Source organism: Musca autumnalis, unplaced genomic scaffold (genome assembly GCF_047663935.1).
Source record: "Musca autumnalis isolate F117 unplaced genomic scaffold, ASM4766393v1 scaffold_3, whole genome shotgun sequence".
Taxonomy (NCBI): domain Eukaryota; kingdom Metazoa; phylum Arthropoda; class Insecta; order Diptera; family Muscidae; genus Musca; species Musca autumnalis.
In genome coordinates, this window is record NW_027411866.1 from 160,820,504 (window position 1) to 160,834,560 (window position 14,057).

Below are 14,057 nucleotides of genomic sequence, written 5' to 3' on the forward strand. Positions count from 1 at the left end.
CGGAGTTATTATAGTTCTAATATGCATATTCCTTAGGCCGATCCGATTTTAACAATCCGATCCGATTTTAACAATTTTTTGTCGGATCCTTCATGTTATATTTACCGACTTACATATGTCGGTACCAAAACAGGATTTAAATAATATATTACGAGTTCCGACTGGCGATCCCATATATAAGACCATTTCCAAGGAGTATAGAGGAATTTGCTATGCTGTTGAGAACGTTGTAGATATATTCAAGCTTTGTATTATAGAAAGGATCTGCATATGTATATCGATATATCAAACAAAGTTGGCAATTTTTCGTATTCTTCACAATGACCCCAACCACCTCATAATGTATAGGTGCTGTGACCTGCTGATATCTGATCCATTCTCCTCAATGATAATGCATGTAATGATCTTCATATGTGAATTATTACACACATAAAAACCTTTTTCTTAAGCGGGAGATTTTTTTCAAAATATTTTTAAAGGATTTATGGCGAAAAAAACTCTCCCATACCCTCTACCATTGTATTGAAATAATCATTTGCGATCCTATAAATATACAAATATATTCTTGATCAGGATAAAATTCTGAGTCGATTTAACCACATCCGTCGGTCCGTCTGTTGTAATCACTCTAGAGTCCGCAAAAATTGAGCCAGAGATCTAAATTTTTGCACCGAGTATATTTTTGCCATAGGCAGGCAAGGTTCGAAGATAGGCTATATCGCCCCATGTCTTGGTATATGGGTGAAATGTCCTTTGGCATATATGGCTCCCAGTGGTTAACAGTTTCTCTACCAAAATTATGAACATTAGTCCACGTAGAACAATGTCGCGAGTTCATATTAACTGTGGCCAAAAATAGAAGGAGTTGTCGAAGGTGCATCAATTTTGGGTACACGTACCTATTATTGACTTACAATCTTCAGGACAAAAAATTGGGTTGGTCGGTCCACGTTTTGATATAGCCCCCATAGAACCGTACCTCCCGATTTTCAGTATTTTGAACGTTTTAGACACAATGACCAACCGAAAGTATTCAAATTTTGTGGTTACTCTTCGGCAGAGTTATCAAACATTCCAACAGAGAATTGTAGGCTTAGGTCCACGTTTTGATATAGCCCCCATACAACGGTACCTCCCGAATATCGGTATTTTGAAGATTTTAGCCTCATTATTACACCGAAATTGCTGAGATTTGGTATTTAGTCTTCGTAGGGGGCATTATACCTTCACCTTGAAATTTGTCTGTATAGTTCCACGCCTTCATATAGCCCCCATAGGACGGTGCCTCCGATTTTCGGTATTTTGGAGGTTTTAGCCTGATGCTGAAAATTGGTATTAAGTCTCCGTTGGGGGACTTATAACCTTCCACCAGAAATATGTCGGTATCGGTCCTCGTCTTCCTATAGCCCCCATAGAACCGTGTGACCTCAATATCCACCCGATATGACTGTAATTTGGTGTTTAGTCTTCATACTGTTTGTGAGCATTTTGAATATATCAAACTCTTGTCTTTATATATGAGAAATTTCCTTTAAAATTTTTTTTGACCGATAAGTGGTCAAAAAACGTTCAATTTTCTGTAAAAAATCGAATTTTGATTTTTGCTGTTCACAATTTTTTTAAAAATTGATATTTTTAAAATTCTCTCGTTTTAAAGCAAGATTATTAGGTACTTAATAAGCCCACAAAATATATGATGATCGGTTCATTCGTTTTCGCGCTATAGCCAACACCACAAAACGATTTGGTAACAAGTAAAAAAGTATAAGTCGGCTTTGCCGACAGAGATATACCCTCAGCCTGTGCAAATTGAAACACTTTTTTCACAATAAACTTATGTATTTAGGGGGTTTCAAAATTTTGGTCTCGTATGAACCGACAAAAATGTTGATTAGGATTAAAGTTCAAAAATTTTGCTGAAAAGGTACTTAAAGGAATGGACCGACATAGACCATGGGGGTGCCATAGGGGGTTTTTACACCCTTAGGGCTGTTTTCTCAAGAAGTATGGACTTGCCCCTGAAACAACTTTTACCATCGTAATTGAGGCAGCGAATGTAAGTTGCTTCAACAAAAATCAAAGTGATTCAACAGCAGGTCTTAAGAGTTATCGTACGCACAAATTTTCCGAACATTTTCGAACTTCTGTGGGAGAGGTACCGGAAGGAGTGGACCGATATAATCCATCTTTGAACTTGAACTAAGTTTGGACAAAATATTACGAAAGCCAAATTTTGGACCGAAACGGCATATCCGTTCGAGAGTTATCTTGCGCTGCAACCACTACACACGGTGTCATAGGGTTTTTTGTAACTTTAAGGTTATTTTCTCAGGAAGTATGGACTTGCCCCTAATGAAACTTACAGCGTCGTATAGAGGACAGCGAATACAACTTGCGTAAACAAAAATCAAAGCGATTCGAGACCAGGTCCTAAACTGAACTTTTCCGAAATTTTGTGTGGGAGGTACCCGAAGGAGTGGACCGATTGAGTCCATATTGGAACCTAATCTAAGTTTGGTAGAAAGTACACGATGTGCAAAGTATGGACCAAATTGGTTATTCCCTACAAGAGTTATCGTGCGCACAAGTTTTGCGACAATTTTTGAACATTTGTGGGGGAGGTACCTGAAGGAGTGGACCTATATGGCCCATCTTCGAACTTAAATCGAATCTGGACAAAATATTTCGATACCCAAAATTTGAACCGAATCGATTGATCCGTTCGAGACTTATCGTGCGCACCAGCCAGCCAGACAGACAGACGGACGGAGATTGTTAGATCTACTCAAAATTGTCTGAAACGGATATCGAACAAACATACTTGGGGTCTAAAACCATTATTTCGATGAGACACATTTTTGGTCGTATCAAAGTGTAAATACCCTCTTTAGCCTAAAGGCTGAGGGTATAAAAACATGTATTTCAGTTTGAGATACATGTATTTTGTATTTATTTTGCGCACGCACGCTGTAATTTAGATAAGCCGGTAAAATCGAAATTTTGACTACGACAGTTCGCCATTTTTTAAATAGACACATTTTAATTCAGTTTCAAGAGGGTTGGATTTTTATTTTTGGGATGACGACTTCTATTTTGCTTTTCAAAATAGTCAGACTTTATCCCATAGTCGTTCTTTTAATATTTTATTAAAACAACTTTAATTTATTAATGGGGAAAAATTCGCTCAATGACATGATTATTAGGTTCGTAATGATCAGATAACAAGTAAGAAAGTATAAGTCAGCTGTGACGGAGATATACCCTCAGCCAATGACACAAAAAAAAAAACAAAACCAAACACAATAATTATGCCGTATATAAAATATATTGATTTTGTATCACGAGTGTTCTTTAATATCTGTAGGTTCCGTAAAACGGTGCTATACCCAATCTTTGACATATATCAAACATTTTTAGTAACCAAACTTTTTCATAAAGGACTCGAAATATTAAACTTAGTTTGAAAGAAACTTTTGAAAAACTTTTAGAGTCATCTTGCACAATAGCCATTTTAGTATGTGCCGGGAGGGTTTTGGTGCTTGGGCCATTATCTCAGGAAGTATTGACTTACTCCGGAAAAAGATTGTACCGTTGAAAATGAGGTCGCTAGAACAACCTACTGAAAAAAGAATCAAAACTATGTGAGAGGAGCTCTAAACTTCACTTTTTTCGAATTTTGTGTGGAAGGTAACCGAAGGAATGGACCGATATATCCCATATTTCAACCTGATACCGGACTGGATAAAATAACATGATGTGCAAAATCTGCATCAATCAGAAACTCCTGCGAGATTTATGTTGCGGATTTGCCTTTTTGGTTTGTGCCTTCAGCGTTTCTTGGAACATTGAGGCCAATTTCTCAGAAAGTATGAATTTGCGCAAGAAAAAAACTGTACCGTCATAAAGGGAGTCGCAAGGACAACCTGCTGAAAAAATCAAGAGGATCTCATAAACTTCACTTTATCCGAATTTTGTGTGGGAGGTACCCGAAAACGTGGACCGATATAGCCCATATTCCAACCTGATACATGACTGGATTATTTTATCATGTGCAAAGTCTGCGCCAATCAGAAACTCCTGCGAAAATTATCTTGCGGATTTGCCATTTAGGTTGGTGCCGTCAGTGTTTCTTGGAACATTAAGGACAATTTCTTAGAAAGTATGAACTTTCGCAGAAAGTATGAACTTACCGTCATAAAGGGAGCCGCAAGCGCTACTTACTAAAATAAATTTCAAAAGGATCCGAGAGAAGCTCTTAAAGTTCTTTTTAACCGAATTTTGTGTGGGAGGTACCCGAAGGTGTAGACCAATATATTCCATATTCGAACCCGATCTATATCTAGAAGGAATAATACGATGTGCAAAGTTTGGACCAAATCGATTGCTCGCTTCGAGAGTTATCGTTCATACCATTTTACAGACAAATTTTGAACTTTTGCGGGGAACGTACCCGAAGGAGTGGACCGATATGGTCCATCTTCGAACTAAAACTAAGTTTGGACAAAATATTACGATACCCAACATTTAGTTCGAATCAGTTTATCCGTTCGAGAGTTATCGTGCGCACAAGCCAGACAGATGGACAGGCAGACAGACAGGCGGACATGGTTAAATCGACTACAAATTGTCCGAAACGAATTTCGTCCAAACATACTTGGGGTCTAAAACCGTTATTTCGATAAAGCACATTTTTGGTCGTATCAAAGTGTATATGCCCTTTCTAGCCTAATTGATCAGGGTATAGAAATGGACATATGGTGATCGGTTTATTCGTTTTGGAGGTACATTGGGCACTGCAAACTGTTTTAGTAAAAACAGTGTTTCAACTAAAAAAAAATCCGAAAGAATGTAGCTTAACCCTGCGTTTATACATGACAGGACAGTTGACTTCATGTATTGATTGTCAAAATCCTAAAACTATCCTATGTGACGTAGGCGTCCGGACAACTGCAAAAACAGTTGTAAAATTATGAATGAAAATCGTCGATATCTTTTTGTTTTCCGTTCACATATTTTGTTTTTGTTCATGTTCTATTATTTTCAACACATTTCAATAAATATCTTCACTTATTTTTACAAACATGTCAAAAATTTGTTAACCCGACTGTCTGTGAAAAAATGAAGGACACCTGGGAGACAGCCGACAAATGTTTGTATGTGTTAGTAAATCAGAGCTGTATTTGAAGACAAACTGTCTAGTGTAAACGCCTAGTAAGGTGTGACCCAAGGCATATCGACAGGTAGTGGCATCGACATATTTGTAATATGCGATTTAAAAATTTGCTTTATGTTGTTGGGAAAATTACAAAAAAAATATTTTTGTTACAAAGGGGGTTAACATTTCAAATTCGTACAGCTGGTGTGGCACCACTACCTGGTTAATAAAGCTTGGTGAGACCTTTCAGAAAAAAAACAAATTTTCCAAAATTGTTTAGTAGATTTCTTCTAAAAAATCATGAAAAATGCCTTTGGTGCTCAATAAGTGGCTATAACCTCTTAATTTTATCCAGCATAAAGTGCTCCACGTTAGAATAAATGTTCCTTTTGCATAGCATATCCTTGCAAAATTAAATAAACATTAAATAAGTCTTTGTCCAAGGTGCTTAAAGACAATAAATATTAATATCGATAATTTGTATTATTAAGAATTTGTTTCACTCACTCATTTGGTAGTTGTTGCCATTTCATAACATTCAATCTGGCAACAAGTATCCGTATAAATAACAAAACAAAAAAATAAAATATTCACTAGACTGTGAGTTATTGCCCCTGAAAGTGGTAGCCATTGTTTACACAAAATGGTACCCATCCAACACTCCAAGGACCGACCTTCTTTGTAATCGAATGATTTGTTTAGATTGATTTTTCGAGCGTTGGCGTTTCCTCTACAGAGTTGTGTTTTTGTTGTGTTCTTTCTTTGGTATTTGCTTAGTCTTCCATATAATTTGATTTGGAAATAATGATAATCTCTATCTTTGAGCGGCGGCAATGACGATGATAATAAAATCCAATTGAAATATTGACATTTCACTGACCTCATCAAATAACAAAGCTGCTGATGGTGCTGCAGATATTGAAGCCAGTCAGCCGGCATCTTAGTAACGTATAAAACACTTACAAAGCTGTATTTCATGGGATTGCTTTTGCTTGCTGTCCAACAACCTCAAATCTACCATAACAATAAATGATAAATACGCACATTTAGTGGGGTATTATGGTCGACATGAAAGGAAATACCTATGGAAGGGCAAAGCGAAAAAAATTCCAAATACATTTTTTTTGTTTGTCGAAGCATTGATCGAGTACTAAGAAATTTCCTCAGCCATCTCGCAAATGGGGTACTTTGGTACTTTGATACAATTTAGATATTCGAATGGGCAACAGAATAAACAGATGTTCAGTATTGGTCATAGACGTCATTTATTTTGAAGTGCGCAAGTATTTTTGGTAAAATAGGGAGAAAGACAAATGATTGGACAAACGGCATTCGCATTGATGTGTAGTATCCGATAAGCACTATGCACTGTATTTTGAGTATAAAGAATTAAGAATGAAATTCTGGTCTTCTATGGAAAGAACATTTTATAAGAGAAAGATCTTCTGATCTTTTATGGGAAGGTTTCCATGTCTGCTAAACGAAAACCCTCTGGTCTTCCAAAGAACGTCCTGCTGGTCTTCTAACGGAAGATATTTTGGTCTGACTTTTGTTCCTTTTATATGATGGTACTCTTCTACTTTAGGAACACTTAGAGAACCTTCTGAACTTTACTGAAAGAATTTGCGGTCTTCGGTAAAAAGACCCTATTTTTTGGCTTTTGCTTGCTGTTCAACAACCTCCCGATTTGAGGTATTTTGAAGTTTTTATTCACACTTTCAAACCGAATCAGTTATAATTTGACAATTAGGGTTCCTAGTGATCAACAAACTTATATTCCAAAGGGTATGGGCATAGGTCCATGTTTTGGTATAGCCCCCATATAACGGTACCTCCCGATTTTTGGTATTTTGAGAATTTTAGCTACAATTTTCACCCGAACTAGCTGTAAATTGACATTTGAGGTTCTCAGTGGTCATCAAACTTCTCCACCGAACATCGCCAACATAGGTCCATGGTTGGGTAAAGCCCCCATATAACGATACCTCCCGATTTTCGGTATTTTGGGAATTTTAGCAAGAATTTTCACCCGAACTAACTGTAAATTGACATTTGAGTTTCTCAGTGGTCATCAAACTTCTCCACCAAACATCGCCAACATAGGACCATGGTTTGGTATAGCCCCCATATAACGATACCTCCCGATTTTCGGTATTTTTAGAATTTTAGCTACAATTTTCACCAGAACTAGCTGTAAATTGACATTTGAGATTCTCAGTAGTCATCAAACTTCTCCACCAAACATCGCCAACATAGGTCCATGGTTTCGTATAGCCCCCATATAACGGTACCTCCCGACTTTCGGCATTTTGAGAATTTTAGCTACAATTTTCACCCGAACTAGCTGTAAATTGACATTTGAGGTTCTCAGTGGTCATCAAACTTCTCCACCAAACATCGTCAACATAGGTCCATGGTTGGGTATAGCCCCCATATAACGATACCTCCCGACTTTCGGTATTTTGAGAATTTTAGCTACAATTTTCACCCGAACTAACTGTAAATTGACATTTGAGGTTCTCAGTGGTCATCAAACTTCTCCACCGAACATCGCCAACAAGGTCCATGGTTTGGTATAGCCCCCATATAACGATACCTCCCGATTTTCGGTATTTTGAGAATTTTAGCCACAATTTTCACCCGAACTAGCTGTAAATTGACATTTGAGGTTCTAAGTGGTCATGAAACTTCTCCACAGAACATCGCCAACATAGGTCCATGGTTTGGTATATCCCCCATATAACGATACCTCCCGATTTTCGGTATTTTGAGAATTTTAGCTAGAATTTGACATTTGAATTTTCAGTGATCACGAAACTTCTTCACTAAAATTCGTCAACATAAGTCCATCTTTTCGTATATCTCCTATATAACGGTACCTTCCGATTTTCGGCATTTTGAGGGTCTACATTGTTTGATGGAACTTACTTACTTACTTAACTGGCCCATTACAGAACATTTGATCTATAGGCCGAACTAAGAAGAGATCTCCACTCCTCTCTATTTGTTGCTTTGCACTCTGGAATACCGCGCCTTTTCATCTCATCATCCACTTGTTTGCGCCATCTATTCCTTGGCCTGCCAATTCTGCGTGCACCGCCATGTGGCATGTATTCATACGCCTTTTTAGCGGGTTCATCATCGCTGCTTCTCGATACGTTTAACAATATTCATGTCGTTGTATAGCAGATACAGCTCGTGGTTCATGCGACGTCGATATTCACCGTCAACGCAGATTGGTCCGTAGATCTTTCGAAGAATTTTTCTCTCAAACACACCAAGCACTGCCATGTCTGCTTGCGCAAGTACCCAGGCTTCGGAGCCATACATCAGCACGGGTAGTATCAGTGTTTTGTAGAGCGTTATTTTTGTTTGACGAGATGTGGCTTTGTTTTTAAACTGCTTACTTAGACGAAAGTAGCATCTGTTGGCCAATACAATTCTTCTTTTTATTTCACAGCTGATGTCGTTTGCTGTGTTTACGGAGGTGCCGAGATAGACGAAGTATTTTACTAGTTCAGAATTATAGGAACCAACTTCCATAGTTTCTCTCCTTGTCTGAAACCTCTTTTGGTACCAAACTCTTCGGAGAGGTTCTTTCCTATTTTAACTGAGGACCTCGTGTCAGTTAAAGTCATTTTACAAAGCCGGATGAGCTTTGCGGGAATACCAAATTCAGACATGGCTTGGAATACCTTTGAACGCAGCGGGCTGTCGAAGGCTGCTTTATAATCGACAAAAAGGTGGTAGGTGTCGATCTGCATCTCTTGGGTCTTCTCCAGGATTTGCCGCAGGGTAAATATCTGGTCAATGGTGGACTTGCCAGGTCTAAAGCCCCATTGGTATGGTTTAATTATCTCGTTGACCATAGGCTTTAGTCGTTCGCACAATATCCCTGACACGATCTTATAGGCAATAGGGAGTAGACTTATGCCCCTATAGTTAGAGCATACAGTCTTATCTCCCTTCTTGTGGACGGGGCACAGGATTCTCAGGTTCCAATCGTCGGGTACTCGTTCTTCCTGCCAGATGGTGCTAACTAGCTGATGAATACACCTTATCAGCGTGTCGCCTCCGGTTTTGAACAGCTCGGCTGGTAAGCCATCGGCCCCTGCTGCCTTATTATTCTTCAGCCGATTTATTGCTGTCTTTACCTCATCTTGGCTGGGCGGTATACATTCAATACCATCTTCTGGGATTGGGACTGTGGTATCTTCGTCGTCTTCGCTGCTATTGGATACCAACAGATTTGAAAAATGTTCTTTCCATATCCTGAGTACACTATCTGTATCAGTTACCAAATTACCTTGCTGGTCTCTACAGGAGGATGTGCCTGTACCAAAGCCATCAGTTTGATGCTTGACTCTTTGGTAGAATTTTCGGACTTCATTCTGGCTCCTGTACATCTCGATTTTTTCACACTCCCGCTTTTCCATCTCTCTCTTTTTCCTGCGGAAAAGACGTTTCTCCTCTCTCCATTTCTCCCTGTATCTCTCTCGTGCGCTACGCGTTGCTATGGATTGTAAAGTAGCCCTACATGCCGCATTTTTCTCTTCGGTGGCAGCACGACACTCCTCATCATACCATGGATTCCTTGGTGGAGGTCTCTGGTATCCAAGTATGGATTTTGCGGCTGTTTGCATGGAGTGGGCAATGCTTTGCCATTGCGCTGAAATGTTATCGGGATGAGGAGTGCTTTGATTAAGCAATTGGGCTAGTTGAGTGGAATATGCTGTGGCTACCTGTTGTGATTGCAGCTTACCGATGTCTAACTTTCGTGTTGTGTCTGTTCGTACTTTGTTTGCTACGTTTAAGCGGGTGCGTACCTTTGCTGCAACAAGGTAGTGGTCCGAATCAATGTTTGCGCCTCGGAACGATCGTACATCCAACAGGCTCGATGAATGTCTTCCATCTATCACAACATGATCAATTTGGTTTCTTGTTTTCTGATCTGGAGACAGTCAGGTGCCCTTATGAATATCGAGATTATTAAATCTGGTACTGCTAACTACCATGTTTTTTGCAGCTGCAAAGTCTATCAGCCTCATACCATTGTCAGATGTTTCACTGTGGAGACTGAATTTCCGGACTGTTAGGCCAAAGATATTCTCCTTTCCAATTTTGGCATTAAAATCGCCAAGAATGATTTTAATGTCATGGGCAGGGCAACGGACATATGTATGTTTCTTCTAAGCGCTCGTAAAATATATCGTTGGTCTGTTCGTCCACTTCTTCAGTGGGAGCACGAGCGCAAATAAAGCTAATGTTGAAGAATTTTGCTTTTATTCGAATTGCAGCAAGTCTTTCATTCACTGGGGTGAAGCTGGATACAAGATGTTTTAGTCTCCGACTAACTACGAATCCGCAACCAAACTCATGCTTTACGTCATGGCAGTAATAATACAGGGCGTCACCTTTAGGTGTTGTTGTGACGCCTTTCCCAATCCATCGTATTTCCTGTATGGCAGTAATATCGGCCTTGTACTTTTCAAGTACGTCTGCCAATGCGAAGACTGCACCTTCTCTATAAAGAGTGCGAACATTCCAGGTGCAGATTCGCAGATCATGGTCCTTAAAACGTTTGCGGGGTTCGTCAACGAGGGGTTTGTTTTTCTTTTCTTTTGTTTTTTCATAGTAGTCTGTTTTTTCTAGGGGAGGGTTACTAACCCGACGCCCAAACCCAAGCTTTTAACATTCTTATGGGTGAACGCGCGGCACATGTTAGCTCACTACCTTTAACGGGTGTTAAAGGAAGTTCCCCAGATGACACCACGGGGAGGTCAGTGTCCACTTGGGATGAAAGAGGGACCAAGATAAATCCTGGGCTTTGTCATGTTAAAACCGGTCAGGACCGTTACTTGGTATCTTCCATCCCCTACGTCACCCATCAGAAGACCTTCTGGTCATCTGTAATAAGGCCTCTTTGTCCTCATTCAAGTCTTCTATAAGAAGAACTTCTGGTTTTTCCGCTCTTTAATAAGAAGACCTTCGGATCTTCTACAAGGAGAACTTCTGTTCATTTATAAAAAGACTTTTTGGTTTTCGATAAGAAGAACATCTCTTCTTCTAAAAGAAGACATTCTGGTTTTCTATAAAAAAGACTTTATGGTCTTCTGTACGATAGCCTTATACTCACCTATAATAATATATTCTTCTCTTCTGGCCTTCTACACGACGGCTTTATTTTCTTCTATAATAATATTGTCTTCTCTTCTATAGGAAGATCTTCTTATATAGTCTTCTAAAGGGTCATCCTAAAGGTGATCCTGGCCTTCTATACGAAGGTCTTCTGCTCTTCTATGAGAATATATTTTTCTCTTCTATAGCAATACCTTCTTCTGGCCTTCAATAAGAAAACCTTCTCTTCCTCCATATTACGAACTTCTGGTCTTCTGTAAATGGTTTTCATTAAGGAGACCTTCTGGTCTTCTGCAAGAATATCATCTTGTCTTCTACAACAAGATCTTCTGGTTTTCTATAAGAAGTCACACTGGTCTTATGCAAGTAGAGCATTTTGTCTTCTAAGGGAAGACCTTCTGTCCTTCTAAGGGAAGACCTTCTGGTCTTCTAGGGGAAGCTCTTCTGGTCTTCTAAGGGAAGACCTTCTGGTCTTCTAAGGGAAGACCTTCTGGTCTTCTATAATAAGACCTTCTAGCCTTTTTAAGAAGACCTTCTGTTCTTCTATAAGAAGACCTTCTGGTCTTCTTCAACAAGTCCTTCTCACTTTCTAAAGAAGACCTTTTGGTCTTTTATAAGAAGGCTTTCTGCTCAAGGAGAAGACTTTATTGTATTCTTCTAAGAGAAGACCTTCTGTCCTTTTATACGAAGTTCTTCTTGTTTTCTATAAGAAGACTTTATGCTCTTCTATAAGAAGAATTTTGATCTTCCATAAGAAGATCTTCTAGTCTTCTAGAAAAAGAACTTCTGCTCTTCCATGAGAAGGCCATTTGATCTAACTTTCTGGAAGAAGAACTTCTGTTCTTTTATAGGAAGATCTTCTGGTCTTCTATAAGAAGACCTTATGGTCTTCTATAAGAAGACCTTCTGGTCTTCTATAAGAAGAGCTTCTGATCTTCTATAAGAAGAGCTTCTGGTCTTCTATAAGAAGAGCTTCTGATCTTCTATAAGAAGACCTTCTGGTCTTCTATAAGAAGACCTTCTTGTCTTCTCTAAGAAGAGCTTCTGGTCTTCTATAAGAAGACCTTCTGGTCTTCTATAAGAAGACCTTCTGGTCTCCTATAAGAAGACTTTCTGGTCTTCTATAAGAAGACCTTCTGGTCTTCTATAAGAAGAGCTTCTGGTCTTCTATAAGAAGAGCTTCTGATCTTCTATAAAAAGACCTTCTGGTCTTCTATAAGAAGAGCTTCTGGTCTTCTCTAAGAAGAGCTTCTGGTCTTCTATAAGAAGACCTTCTGGTCTTCTCTAAGAAGAGCTTCTGGTCTCCTATAAGAAGACTTTCTGGTCTTCTATAAGAAGACCTTCTTGTCTTCTATAAGAAGACCTTCTGGTCTTCTATAAGAAGACCTTCTGGTCTTCTATAAGAAGACCTTCTGGTCTTCTATAAGAAGACCTTCTGGTCTTCTATAATAAGACCTTCTGGTCTTCTATAAGAAGACCTTCTTGTCTTCTATAAGACCTTCTGGTCTCTTATAAGAAGACCTTCTGGTCTTCTATAAGAAGACCTTCTGGACTTCTATAAGAAGACCTTCTGGTCTTCTATAAGAAGACCTTCTGGTCTTCTATAAGAAGATCTTCTGGTCTTCTATAAGAAGAGCTTCTGGACTTCTTTAAGAAGATCTTCTGGTCTTCTATAAGAAGAGCTTCTGGTCTTCTATAAGAAGAGCTTCTGGTTTTCTATAAGAAGAGCTTCTGGTCTTCTATAAGAAGACCTTCTGGTCTTCTATAAGAAGACCTTCTGGTCTTCTGTAAGAAAACCTTCTGGTCTTCTATAGGAAGAGCTTCTGGTCTTCTATAAGAAGACCTTCTGGTCTTCTATAAGAAGACCTTCTGGTCTTCTGTAAGAAGACCTTCTGGTCTTCTTTAAGAAGACTTTCTGGTCTTCTATAAGAAGACCTTCTAGTCTTTTTTAAAAAGACCTTCTGGTCTTCTTCAAAAAGTCCTTCTCGCTTTCTATAAGAAGGCCTTTTGGTTTTTTATAAGAAGGCTTTCTGGTCCTTCTGCTCAAAGAGAAGACTTTATGGTATTCTTCTAAGGGAACACCTTCTGTCCTTTTATAAGAAGTTCTTCTTGTTTTCGATAAGAAGACTTTCTGCTCTTCTATAAGAAGAATTTTGGCCTTCCATAAGAAGATCTTCTAGTCTTCTATAAAAAGAACTTCTGCTCTTCCATGAGAAGGCCTTTTGATCTAACTTTGTGCAAGAAGAACTTCTGTTCTTCTATAGGAAGATCTGTTGGTTTTCTTTAAGAAGACTTTCTGGTCTTCTATAAGAAGATCTTCTGGCCACCTATAAGAAGACCTTCTGGTCTTCTATAAGAAGACCTTCTGGTCTTCTATAAGAAGACCTTCTGGTCTTCTATAAGACGACCTTCTGGTCTTCTATAAGAAAACCTTCTGGTCTTCTATAGGAAGAGCTTCTGGTCTTCTATAAGAAGATCTTCTGGTCTTCTATAAGAAGACCTTCTGGTCTTCTGTAAGAAGACCTTCTGGTCTTCTATAAGAAGACCTTCTGGTCTTCTGTAAGAAGACCTTCTGGTCTTCTATAAGAAGACCTTCTGGTCTTCCATAAGAAGATCTTCTGGTCTTCTATAAGAAGATCTTCTGGTCTTCTATAAGAAGAGCTTCTGGACTTCTTTAAGAAGATCTTCTGGTCTTCTATAAGAAGAGCTTCTGGTCTTCTATAAGAAGAGCTTCTAGTCTTCTATAAGAAGATCTTCTGGTCTT